The following is a 14,086-nucleotide window of genomic DNA, read 5'->3' on the forward strand; positions in this document are numbered from 1 at the left end:
CTCATATGCTGCTTATCCTTTGATTGTTGCATTTAGCCATAGGTGGCTCCCCATGTATTGCTGCACTTAGCTCATATGCTGTTTACCTTTGAATGTTGCATTTAGCCCTAGGTGGCTCCCCATGTATTGCTGCACTTAGCTCATATGCTGCTTATCCTTTGATTGTTGCATTCAGCCCTAGGTGGCTCCCCATGTATTGCTGCACTTAGCTCATATGCTGCTTATCCTTTGATTGTTGCATTTAGCCCTAGGTGGCTCCCCATGTATTGCTGCACTTAGCTCATATGCTGCTTATCCTTTGATTGTTGCATTTAGCCCTAGGTGGCTCCCCATGTATTGCTGCACTTAGCTCATATGCTGCTTATCCTTTGATTGTTGCATTTAGCCCTAGGTGGCTCCCCTTTGATTGTTGCATCTAGGTGAATCTGGCACGAGATCCAAGCTCTGACTTAACCTTTTAAGAGTGATCCTCTGCCTCTAACACTATTACCTCAACTAGTTTACCACCGACCTCAGTCACATATTCCATAAAAGTCTTATCTCCACTATATACTAGTATGTTCCCTATAGCTACCAGCCAGACTGCCTACATCACAGTCCTTATACAAAGCATCACGCTTTACATCATGTTATCCCACATAACTACCCTTGGGATTCCACCCACCTTGACGTCCTCCAATATTTCGAATAATACCATTACTAAATTATTCATAGACATGAAATATCCTAAAAATCCCATACCAAGCAATCACTGCCCAACTACAGCTAGGAACCTACGCCTTAGGTTAGCCAAAATATACGAGCCTCATGTCAGCTCTCTCCCCACCACTGGAGGAATAAGGACTCCTAAAACTCCAACTACCCGTTTGACTACAAGTACAAACTTAGCTCACAACTGTGGCCCTAGGTCAATAAACAGCACAGCCAAACACGGTAAACCCAAACCTTCACAAGCCCCCCAACTGACAACGACTATCGCTATAAGCCCTCAGATCAAAGGAGCTCTAATAAACTCCACATCCCTAGTAGCACATGCCACGGAAATCACCGACCTGATCCAGAGAGATGACCTAGATTTCCTCGCCATCACGGAGACATGGCTACACCCCTCTGCAGGTCCTATGCTTATGTTAGCAGTCCCTGAAGGCTACTCTATACTGAGGCAAGACAGACTAAAATCCAGAGGAGGAGGCATCGCTATCATCTACAAATGTAGCCTCTCTATGAGATTAGCCACCCTGATCGACGTCCACTCATGTGAACTACTATCAAAGTACCACTTACCAATGCCCAAACCCTTAATATCCACCTGATATATCGCCCCCCCCCAGGCCCTCCCGTAAGATTTGAGGATGATATCAACACTATCCTGTCTCGCAATCTCAAAAGTTCAACGCAAGTACTTCTACTTGGAGACCTTAATATGGGTTTTAATGACCCATTAGACCAGCTTGCCCTAACTACAGCTAACATCTTCACAGAACCTGGATTCACCCAAAGAAGTACAACTTCCACCCACAACAAAGGTAGAATACTTGATTGGGTGGCAGACCACAACTGTCAAGCCAACATCCTCTCCATCTCACCACTAGCTTGGACTGACCACCACCTTGTGTCATTTATGCTTTCTACTAACAGACCACCATCTCCACCTGCCATTAGAGCCCCACCCACACTAACCAGAAATAAAAAGAATATTACTGTGGACAGGCTTATTGCGGCCTTACTTCCCACCCTCAACCTGCTCCCAGACAATACCGATCCCGAGAGCCTGGTCGAGGAATACAACAAACTCATGACCACCTCTTTGGACCAGATCGCCCCCCTCAAACTTAGACCAAGTAAGCCGAAAACTCACCTGAACAAATGGTTTACTCCTTTCCTAAAAAACCTAAGGCAACAAAAAAGAAACTGTGAGGCTGCCTGGAAAAACTTTCATCAGAAGCCAAAAAACTTAAACTTACCAAACTGTCTTCCCTCTACAAAAAAGAAATATATCTAGCTAAATGAATTTCCTTCGACTCACGCATATCCCAAGGCAAGTCCAATATGAAGGAACTATTCACCATTCTGAAAGAAATAGAGACCCCTATAGTATCACCTGACACATGTACTAAAGATAAAAAATGGTGTTCAGATATCCAACACGCTCTAGCTAATAAAATATCCACCTTACAAAACAAAGGGCCTCATTACGAGGTTGGTGCTAGTCATGGCTATTAGCGCCATGACTAGCACCAATAACGGGACTGTGTCCGCTCTCGTTCAATGGGGACTTACCGGTCCAGTCCGACCTTGGCGGGACAGGTAAGTCCCCATTGTAAAAGCCATTCCCCATTCTCATTTGAGCCCCCATAGGGCTCAATGGGAAGGCCTCATTAACGGTACCGCAAATTGCGGTACCGTTATTGACCCCGGTATACCTTAACGGGTCCCGTCCATAACGCCTGGTAAAACCAGGCGTTAAGTGAGGGACCCGCTAAGGGACCTCGGAATATGGCGCAAAGGGATTACCGGCACCAGTGTCATTACCAGTGTCTGGTATCCCTTTGCGCCCACCTCAGAATGAGGCCCAAAGTCTCCTGCAAAAGAGCCTCTCTAAACGACCACCCTCCATCCAAAATAATAAGGAATACCTCTGTTGATGAATCTACCCGATTCAACTTCACCAAAGTTTCTACTTCTGAAAATTCGGGATAAGGTAGTTTACATACAAATCCAAAAGCATCTGGAATCACACCTTCTACTAGAAGCCAGACAATCAGGCTTCCGTCCCCAACATGGAAGGGAAACAGGCCTCATCGATCTCAAGACCCAAGTTGATGAGCTTAGAGACAATGGCAAATCAGCCTTACTCCTACTCCTAGATCTCTCGGCTGCGTTCGACCTGGTTGACCACACTATTCTATGCAACCACCTTGACACAGCAGCACACTTCTCTGACAACGCTGTCACCTGGATCAGATCCTTCTTAAACGGTAGAACAATGAGGGTCTTCTCGCCTCTAGCAGCTGCCGACCCCATACCATCACCTGTGGTGTGCCTCAGGGATCTTGCATCTCGCCCACACTCTACAACATCTTTACTAAGCCCCTTTTCGATGATCTGGATCATCTCGGTATCACCTACACTAACTATGCAGATGATACCCAGATCCTCCTCACGCTTTCAGGTGATTATGGACAGGATTTGGCCTTGGTGAAAGGAGTGTACATCATCATCCAGGCATGGATGGCCACGCATGGTCTATGCCTGAATGATGATAAAACCGAACTCATCATCCTGGGCACCGCCTTTAACCTAAAAAAACTAGGAACTGACTATTCCTCATTCATAATTAATGGCTACAGCATTAAAGTAGAACACAAGGTAAAATCACTAGGCTTTTATCTTGACTCAAACCTCTCATTTGCCAAACAGGTCAACTCCTTAGCGTCCTCCACAGCTTACACGTGCAAACTTATTCGCACCGGCAAGCCATTTCTTTCTGACAGCAGCTGCACCATCCTGGCAAGAGCCCTTATCCTGTCTCGCCTGGACTACTGCAATGCCCTCCATTTAGGATCGACTAAAGATACTATCAGAAGAATCCAAACATTACAAAACAATGCCCTTAGAGTGGCATTAGGCATTTCCAGAAGAGATCACATCTCCGAGAGTAGCCGTCGGAACAACTGGCTCCCAACCAACGACAAAATCCTTCTAAAAACTCTGTCGATCACCCACAAATCTCTCAACAAAGCTGCTCCCATCTACCTGGCCGAGGGATTCCATAAACAGACCTCCCTGAGACCACCTAGATCAGCTAATAGAGATTGCCTCTCCATAACCAGCTTTAAACGCACCACCATCGGAGGCAACAGCTTCCCTGTGAAAGCAGCCAAATTGTGTAACTCCTTGCCTCCCACATTGAGAATAGACCAATCCTACAAAAACATCAGATCCAACATCATCATGTGGCTGAAATCTAATGACCAGTAAATGATAACCCCTGCTCAGCAAGTAGCTAGGACTCTCTGCTACGGTACCTCGATCCTGTATGGAGTGTATCCTTCCTGTTTGTCCCGACCTCCTACCCTGGGGTAACCACAACTGCCCCACTCACCGCCTGTATACTTGTATCTATGTACTTATCGCCTACCCGGTTATATCTATAAACATATATTGCTTCTGTAAAATGTCTGCAACATTTGCATATACCCCTCTTGTATCCTATGCCTGTAAATAGTTTCATCTGTATTTCCCTTCTTGTAATTAATGACCTGTATGTAAGAATGTTATACCTTTTTGTAACTAAGCCTTGAATATCCTTGTAACTGCTGCGCCCTGTTACCCCCGGGTATGATGCGCATTATAAATAATAAAACAAACAGGTTCTTGATATGGAGTTGATGTGTTGGGAGAGGGATGAATCTATGTCCAGTGTGCATCTAAGGTTTTTCACCGAGGTGGAGGTTGCCGGTGGGGGGCCTAGGGCTTGAGGCCAGGGAATAGGTTGGGGAAGGAGCGCTGTTTTCCCGCAGACTAGGATTTCCGTTTTCCCAGGATTGTGGATGAGGTGCTTAGTCTTTATAGTAGTCAGAATCAGAGAGGAATGATCTGGATTGTTGGAGCCTGGCGATTTTGGGATTTTAAGGATGATCTGGGTGTCGTAGCAGGTAAGATTGTGGGTGCGGATGAGTGCGGGGAGTGGGATCAGATAGATGTTGAAGGGCAGGGGAGATAGGGATGCTCCTTGTGGGACCCCTTTTGGGACCCCTTTTGTTATTTGTGTTACTGGTCGTGAGGTGGAGGTGAACGGGTGGATGAGCATGATTTGTGAGCGATCAGAGATTAAAGCGGAGATCCAAGAGAGGCAGTGGCCCTCATTACAAGTCAGGCGTTAAGGGTTTAACGGCGCCGTTAACCCTTAACGCCTGATTCACACTTTAACGCCTGCTTTTTGCAGGCGTTAAAGTCCAAGGCGCTAAGCGACCTTGGTGCTAATTACGGCACCGTAATTTACGGTGCCGTAATTAGCGCCTTCCCCATCACCATTATGCCCTATGGGGCAAAAATGGGAATGAGGAAGGGCAAATGGTGAATGGGGAATTACCGCCCCACTCACCTTGGAATGGGGTGGTAATTCCGCCATCCACCATGCCGGACTCCGGCATGGACCATGGGGCTAATAGCACCATGGTCCAGCGCCAGACTTGTAATGAGGGCCAGTGTCTGTGATTTCGAATGAGTGTAGCCTGTCTAGGAGGATGGTGTGGTCGATGGTATTGAAGGCGGCAGAGAGGTCAAGAATTATGAGTACAGCGCAGCCTTCTGCATCCGCTGTTCTTTTTAGGTCATCCCAGATGAACATTAGGGAGGATTCTGTTACTCAGAGCGTTCTGAAGCCAGATTGAGCAGGGTCCAGGAGGTTGTTGGCTTCAGTGCAAAGGCCAAGCTGCTTGTATGCTGTGCGGTCCATGAGTTTGGCCATGAAGCAGGTGTTGGGAATTGGCAGAGAGTTCTGGGGGAGGAGTGGGTCGAGTGTAGGTTTTTCGAGGCAGGGTTTGATGTAGGAGATTTTTAGGGCTTCCGGGAAGGTTCCCGATGTTGGGGAGTGGTTGAGGATTGAGCACGCGCCTGCACAGGCTGAGGCTAGGATGTTCTTGAGGAGGGTGGACAGGAAGGAATTATCAGGGGAGCCTGCTGGGTGGCTTTGTGCTAGGAGCGAGAGTAACTCCTGGTGTGAGATTGGAGAGAAAGAGGTGAAGGTTTGTATCAAGGGGGGTTTCGACGGGGTATGTGTTCCAATTTAGAGATGATGGCGGAGTGTCTGTGAATAGCGGCATTGTGGAAGTGTTCTGATAAGGTGCCACATAGGGATTGCGAGATGGTGGGAAGGGTTAGAGCAGGCCGGGGAGTTTAATTCAGAAAGGATTCTCTGCAGTTCCTTGCTCGGGTTGCGAGAGTGTAAGATTCTGTTCCCATAGAATGATTTCTTGGTTTTTCTGATTTCCATTCTGTATGTTCTGGTTAGTCTTGCTAGCGTGGTTTTGTTTTGGGCCGTAAGGATGATTCGCCAGGTCTGTTCCAGACGGTACTTGAGGGTTTTATGTGATTTGAGGTTGGCGGTGTACCACCTGTGTGTGGGTCCTGATCTCTGGGAGGTCCGGTTTGTTGGGGTGAGGTGTTTAAGTGCGCTCAAGAGCCAGACGCCGAAGAGTTTGATGGGGGGTGGCCCTTCCTCTTTGGAGAGTGCTGGGAGAGAGGTGAGGAGGGAGTTGGCTAGATCTGGGTTGATAATGGGTTTTTCCCATAGTGGAGTGAGAGGTGTGGAGGTTGGTGGTGGTTGGCCGTGGCCTTGTATTCTTTGTGGTGCTAAAGAACACATCATGGGTACGACCCAGTGTGGGTGGGTGTGGAGATGCGTTGTGTTAGGTTGAAGGTTTCTAGGTTGTCTGTGATAGATGGGGTCGTAGGGTTTGAGGGCAGGTCAAACAAGATGTGGAAATCCCCTAGGATGGTAAGTGTTGGATGGAGGTTGAGGTTGGTTGTCAGAGCATTGGAGAGTGTCTGCGAAGTTTTTGTTGTAGCCAAGGGGTCTGTAGATGAGCAGAAAGCTGCGCGTGATGGAGGGTGAGTTGGAATTTTACCAGAAGGGATTCGTAATTGTATTGTAAATTGTAATTGGTTATTTATAACACAGTTAATATCCGGAGGTTGCTAAACGCGGTCCCGGGGCTCGAACTCTGCATCGTCTTGCTTCTAAGGTGAGCGTGTTGCTGCTGAGCTATCTTCTCGACACAAGGAGTCTGTGTTCTTAATTATTATTTTTATTTATTTTATTGTGCATTTGTAAGGAGCTTATACAGCAAGTAAATTGTGTTTCAAAGCGCCCACAGGGCAACAGGGAGGGATAATGGGAATGAAAATCAGATATAACAATGAAAGACAGAGGCGGACCTACTCGGCTTGTGAGCATTCAGAACGTGCAAGTGCAGAGAGAGAGAGAGGAAGGGATGAGGAAGTAGGGGTAAGTGCTAGGTGTACCAAAAGTGAAGTGATAGGGAGTAGGCAGCTGTTAAGTGACTTGGTGAGAGTGGTCAGCTGCCAATACATAAGTAAGCGCAGGCCTATGGTGGTATAGGCCAGTGGGTGCCAAGGCAAGTGCTGGGAGCGGGCGGAGGGAGGCTGAAGGTGATTGGGTGTGGGAGGCCAGGACACAGGAGGACACAAAAAGGCCCTGGTCACCAATCTCAGCAACAGTGGGGGTTTAGCAGAGGAGGGAGGAAGGGGAGGAGGAGGAGAAAAGGAAGGTCTTGAGGAACTGCTGGAATTTGAGGCGATCCGACGAAGAGAAAGGGGGAGGCTGTTCCATAGGAGGGAGCCTGCCAAGGAGAGAGATCGGCCACCAGCTTGCTGTTTGGCGAAGCGCTTGACACACAGAGAGTTGGTGCCAGAGGAACGTAAAGATCTGGAGGGAGGGTATTTAGTGAGAGACAGTTGTAGACAGAGTGGTCTCCGGCCTTAGACAGTCTTATGGATGATGCAGAGGGATTTGAATTTGATCCTTGCAGCAATGGGGAGCCAGTTGAGAGATTTTGGGGCTAGAGAGATGTGGTCCCTGGGCTTGAGGCCAAGGATAAGTGGGAATTGGTGTTTGTAACAGATAGCAAAGGTGTGGAGGACTTGCAATACTACACAAACAGTAAGCTTGTATCCGGGTGGGAAGGCCTTGTGCGCAATGGGCTCGAATTAGTCAGCAAACCAGGTCTCTGTGATGAAAAGGACATCTGGATTTTCTTCTGTGATGAGGTCAAAGAAGTGGAATTCGTTTTTGGAAACTGACCTGGCATTGATGAGGGTGCACAAGAGTTGGTGGGGTATGCTTTTAAGTGATGGTGGGTCATCTTGAGGATGGTAGGAGAGGGAGTGGAGGGGGAGGGAGGCGGGGTTTGGGGAGGGCCCTAGGGGCAAAGGGGTGGATGGGGGAGGGTGTGGGCAGGAGGCATGGGGTGGAGGTAGACCAAGGGGGATGGGCAAAGAGGGGAATAGGGCTAGAACTGGGTTGGGTGCCAGGGTGGAGGTTTGGGCCGTATAGTGAGGTGGCAGGCTTTGGGATCTGGGTTGGAGAGCGGGTGCTGCTAGGAGGGGCCTGAGGTGGCCTTGGTCTGGGCCTTTCCTTGACTTTCGGGGTGCCCATGGGATGAGAGTGGGGGCCATGCACACAAGCAGTGGTCCAATCAGGGACCATTTTGGGGCTGACTCATGCACACTAGACTCACTGGCACCAGTTGGGATTGTAACCAGCCAGTCCCAGCCCACTTCCTGAATTCATACACACCTGGCAGGCCCTAATCCACGAAAACAGCAGCTTCTGCACAACCATAAAAGGGAATTCCTGACCTGGGAAGGCAGGAAGAAGGCCAAAAAACAAAATGGCCAAAGAACAAATGAAACATCTTGCGGCATGGCCATCTTAGGACACTAGCCACTGTTAGTAGCCAAACACGAATGTGCCAACTAAAAATATAGCAAAAATATTTAACTGCTGCCACCAGCTTGTCATTAGACATTTCAAAGTAACCAAAAATCCCTTTGGTAAAAGTATCCCCATTGCACTGCATTAAAACGTAGTGTGCAATATGGAAATGTCACCCAAACAAGTAAAAGACAAAAGGTAAACACAGTTTCCCAGTACTGACAGTATGATGGACAAATTAACAAAAAGGCCAGTGAAGTCACTTCACTCTAAAAAGTCAGGACAAAGTAAAACAAAGGGAAAATGTTTGGGGGTTCCATAGAAGATGGAGGGAAACCGTCTTACAGAAATGTTTCCTTACAAATTGGTGATCCTTAGGCACAATCTGAAAGCATCAATATCCGCTCAATCGAGCGGAAAGGGGTTATGGCGCAGGCGTATCAATGTTTATATAGTCCTGGAAAGTTGATTAAAACATCCAGACCCACATTTTAAGAACATATAGTTTGCCTTCTCCTAAAGTGGCAGATCCTCTTATTCTCTGTCTTTCATGTCAGTGCGGGTCCCAGACTCGCAATGAGGTTTTGTCCCAGCATATCTGTGACGAATCAACTTCCGGGGAACCAGTGGTCCAGGGATGAATAAAGGTTTCTAAACCATCAATCAGCCACGCACCTCTAGTCCACCAGAAGGGATTCAAACAGATTGGAAACAAGTAAATTATAAACCTCCCTGTCCAATTTGGAAACTTGGACGGAACGGCAGGCTTATCTCTGCAAGGTCGTGGGTCGTTGGTTAGTTGCAACACAGCGAAAATACAATTATTACCCAATGATAAAAGGGACTGTCCAGTTAAGGTTGTATACAAATATCTACTTTATTATTATTACAATCGACAGTTCTAGTACACTACAAAATACAGCCCACCCTGTAAAGGAACAGAGGACAAACATTTCACAAAGGAAAGGGATGCACTCTGGGTACTGACAGGAGGGTAGTCGGTAAATCAATCATCTTAACGGCTCAAGGTTTTTTGGTTTCAGCACCAAGGGAGCAAGGGGTCGTAAATGTCACTAGGGGCCTTCAGAGAAGAACCAGGGGGACAGAACCACAATGTACCTGGTGCTTTAGATGATTTTGATGCTCAACAGCGTTGTGGCGGTTCCAGGACGCTTTGCAGCTCCTGCAATAGAGTTCAAGAAAGGAGACAGCTGCGGGTATCAGGCGGCAGGTAGTTTGGCAAGCAAAGCTGGACGGACGGCTGCAGGCTGGCCTACATGGTGGATCAGGGTCAAGAATCGTCTCTGTGCTGGTTGGCAGATCTGGAACCCTGGTCGAGGCATCACGGATGGCTTTAGTGACTGCAGCGTGACAACAGTCAGTGGTGCAGCCGGACGCGGTTTGAGGGCTCGACAGTCTCAAAAATGTCCTTAAAAGATGGGCGGTGGTTGATGCTTGTTGTGGCACTCCTCCTAGCTTCTTGGCAAGGCTTGTGTTGTCCTTTAAGGTGGACAGCACAAAGCTGAGGAGAGTGTTTGCAGGCAATGGTCTTGTCCTTTGTTCAGAGGCTCTCTGGCACTTCGCACCTAGGAAGCTTGCTGGCAGAACCTATCAGGACACGCTGTGTGCTGGCTGGGTACTGGTTCTGGAGCTTCTGGATGGGTCCCAGCAGTCCGGTATCTCCCTCTGTTCTCTGGGAGATGTTTATGGGAGGGATCTTGCTTCCCTCTTGGAAATCCTTCCTTCACTGGCAGAAGCTGTAAGGCAGACTGTACCTTCAGCCAAGGTTCAAAAGGAGTCCTTCTTCTTACTCCTTTCGAGATGATCTGCTAAGTGAGGGGCTAAGCCCTCTTTTAAAGCCAAATGGGCCCAGTGATTGGTGCAGGCTAAGCCTACCTTAATTAACCAATCCCGAGTCCCCACCAACCATCTTCTGTTATGCGCGAGGTCATTACCAGAGTGGTTTTAACAGGAAAGGTAAGGGGTGACAACATGTACTACTAAGTCCCACCCATCTTCCTGTCTGTTGTGGATCACAGTGTCTCTCTGGTTAACTGAGCTCTCTCTGACTCCTGATCAAAGTGCAGGTCTCCCTTGAAGTTTGTGGTGAGAACAAACTTTCTGTCTCCATAAATTCACATACTTCTTCCCTCCCTGCAGGGGTTGCCTACTGTTAACAGTTGTCCCAGACATGCCATTCACTGCTCTTCATACAGAGGGGTGGCTAGCTCCAAGATGACACATTGCATATCAAAGAGGCGTTGGTGTTTCCTCTCCCTTGTGTTCTATGAACAAGTTCATTCACAGGTCTGCTTAAATTAACGGTCATCAGTATGCGCTGCTACCACATAGAACTACAAAAGAACAGGGTGGATCCATGGAGCCTTTGATATTTTAATTAGGCTGGCCATGGCTGGAGTAAGGTGTTGCCTTCCCCCTTCCTGAGATGCTTTGATGTACCCATGGCTGTCACATTCCAGCTAAATGTGACAGAGAGGACTGCGCCTGTAGGCTGTGTTCCCCCGGAGTACACATTACTATGTGTTTGTTGTGCAGTGAGCAGAGAAAAATAAGTGCGGATTAGACCTACACATTTTCTCCCATCATTCATTTTCATTACAAAACTTCAAAAATGCCCAGGCGAGTGCACACTCCCTGTGCGGATGGTCAAATTCCTCACAATATAATTCTCTTTCATTTCTTTTGTTTACTTCCAAGGTCCCAGACTTTTCTGTTCTGTCTTTCATGGGGGTGGGGGGGTGCAGGCCCAGACATGCACAGTGTTCTCAGAAAATCTGACCCTTGTTTCGGCTTTCCGCACTTGTCTCCCAGCTTCCCTGGACCTCCAGCCCCTCTCTCCCTGTCCGCGTCCTTTTTGCTTGGTTCGCGTTTCCCAAGCAGCGGGATGTCTCTGCGAGGCTCCAACAGCATTCGGACGATTGGATTTGTTGTTCGCTGTTCTGGTGACTTACGTGTCCTTACAGGAGCGTCTCCTCTCCATGCCACTGCTCTCTGGTTCCCCGGACATCCAGAGGTTGTTTCGGGTAGCAGGTCATATAGTCCTCACACCATGGACTATCACCGGCGTATCTCTGTTGTCCGTGCACAGATTCTCTCTCTCGTTCTCTGGGTTTGTCGAAGTGGCTTTCCCAGGTGTTCCTCGGCTGCCGGAGGATTTCTCCTGGCGTCTCAGATGATCTCATTTTAAACTCCTGCGCTTGTGTGTTGCATTGCTTTGGGTCAATAGGCTCTAGCAGAAGACTAGACCGCTCAGCAAGGATCAGTGGAGTAATCCTCTTCCTCCCAGCCCTCTTCTTCTTCTTCCTAGTACTGATGTTAAAATGTGGAGGGCCAGTTTGATTCTTGTTTCCTTTACTCTCATCTACTAGGTGGTGTTCACTAACTTTAAAATAAAATGTGTTACAGTTGGCTAGTTGGGGGGAAGAAGGATTAGGGTCTGGGTAAGAGGGAGGGTGTGACAGAGAAGGAATATATCAGTTTTTCTGGGGTAGGTCGTCCCTAATCCCGTAAGGGGCTTCCTTTCCCATGTGATCCTTTCCCCTGTGCGCCACCCCAGGAGGGCTATTGTTCTGTGGACGCACCGCCCTTGCCCCATGGGAAAGGTCTGCCTCAAGGGGAGAAGGGACGACATGCACAGATTCATCACAGGGAATATTATTAATATGACAAAATTAAAAATCATGAGCATTGAATATATTCATACTGAGAACATCAGTCAAAGGAATATGAATAGGTCACAAAGGTTATATAGTTCGTTGTTTTGATTCAGTCCCCTGATAACTGTTTGGAAAAAGAAAATAATGTTGGCCTCTTTCCTTCTTAAAATACATTGAGGTATACAGCTGCAGCATTCTTTAATTATTTCAGTTATATCTAACAACCAAATATAAACTAAAGCAAACACATCCGCAGATATATAAGCACCTGTGCTATTAGGCCGTTCTGGCTGGAACCAACTCAAACTTCTCTCAACTGCTAGGGGCCAGATTTGTCCTCATTTTCCACAGTTAAGACAGAGGGCCTCATTACAAGTCCGGCGGTAACCGTGCGAGTAAAACCGACAGGTTGCCGCTGGACTTGCGAATTTTACCGGCGCCTGGCTTGCCGGAAACACGGGGCATTACAGCCCGGCGGTCCGGGAAGTCAGGTGCCAGTAATTGTGGGGAATGGGGACCACAGTAGCACCAGCACCGTTTCTAACGGTGCCGGTTAAACTGTATGGTCTGTTTACCATGGCCGCTGTGACCGGCAGGGTCAGAGCTTCTGGGCACAGCGACTCAGGCAGGCAGACCTGTAGTGTGCCGGTCCGGTAATAACGGTGCTGGTAGGCTTACCGGCACCTTTGTTACCGGAGCGGCACACTTGTAATGAGGCCTAGAGAATTATTAAAACATAATATTCCCTTTCATTTAGAAACAAGTCTTTTTATTTTTGCAAGAAGTCGCCCAAGGACTCTTTAATGCATTCCAACATCAGGGCACTCAAGCTTTACAAATGACATCACTTCCTCCCTTAAAGGGCCAGAGCACTTCCTTAATATTCAATTGTATTTATTTCCTGCCTTCACTTTCTTGGTTGAGATCATCTTCTTTAACTGGTCCTACTTTGTAAAAGAACAAAAAGTGTTTAACAAAATATCAGTTTAATTTCATCCAAAGTGTTTGGATGGCAGTTTTGTTTATGTTATTACTGCTTGCTTTAAAGATTAATTACTCTGTGGGAAGCCTTTCGACTCAGCCCACGCTACCACCAATGTCAGTTCTGGGGTAACTCCAAGAACAGCGGTAATGGTGATTAGCAGGCATTGGCACTGGTCCAGGAGTCAATTAATTGACAGAATCTGTGCCTCAGCTCTGCCTTCCTCCCTGCAGCATTCCATCTCTGCCTTCCTCCCTGCCTCATTCTGTCTCTGCCTTCCTCCCTGCCGCATTCCATCTCTGCCTTCCTCCCTGACGCATTCCATCTACACCTTCCTCCCTGCCGCATTCCAACTCTGCCTTCCTGACTGCCGTATTCCATCTCCGCCATCATCCCTCCTGCATTCCATCTCCACCTTCCACCCTGCAGCATTCCATCTCCACCTTACAACCTGCCGCATTCCATCTCCGCCATCATCCCTCCTGCATTCCATCTCCACCTTCCACCCTGCAGCATTCCATCTCCACCATACAACCTGCCGCATTCCATCTCCGCCTCCTGCAGCATTCCATCGCCCCCTTCCACCGTGTAGCATTCCATCTCCACCTTCCACCATGCAGCATTTCATCTACATCTTCCACCCTGCAGCATTCCATCTCCATCTTCCACCCTGCAGCATTCCATCTCCCTCTTGCTCCCTGCAGCATTCCATCTCCCTCTTGCTCCCTGCAGCATTCCATCTCCCTCTTGCTCCCTGCAGCATTCAATCTGTACTTTTCGCCTGCCTCTCCCTCGTTTCCACTTACTGCTTTCGGCTCTTCCTTCACACATCCATCCCTTATTTCCTGTATTCCTTTCTGTCTTCCAGTCATCTCTTATTCTCTGACATCCTTCCTTTCCCTCCCTCTCGGCTTCTTCTTCCTACCACCCATGTCACCATTCAAATGTTGTAATTTTTACCAACTA

General features: G+C 48.0%; 1 protein-coding gene across 2 annotated transcripts in view; it reads right to left on the minus strand.

Annotated features, from left to right (window-relative positions):
- Positions 1 to 14,086, minus strand: part of LOC138489491 (zinc finger protein 2-like) — a 284,440-nt gene that overhangs the window by 143,739 nt on the left and 126,615 nt on the right. The gene's annotated exons all lie outside the window — the stretch shown is intronic.

The sequence above is a fragment of the Ambystoma mexicanum genome, chromosome 9, assembly GCF_040938575.1.
Source record: "Ambystoma mexicanum isolate Mex_15411 chromosome 9, UKY_AmexF1_1, whole genome shotgun sequence".
In the NCBI taxonomy this organism is placed as follows: domain Eukaryota; kingdom Metazoa; phylum Chordata; class Amphibia; order Caudata; family Ambystomatidae; genus Ambystoma; species Ambystoma mexicanum.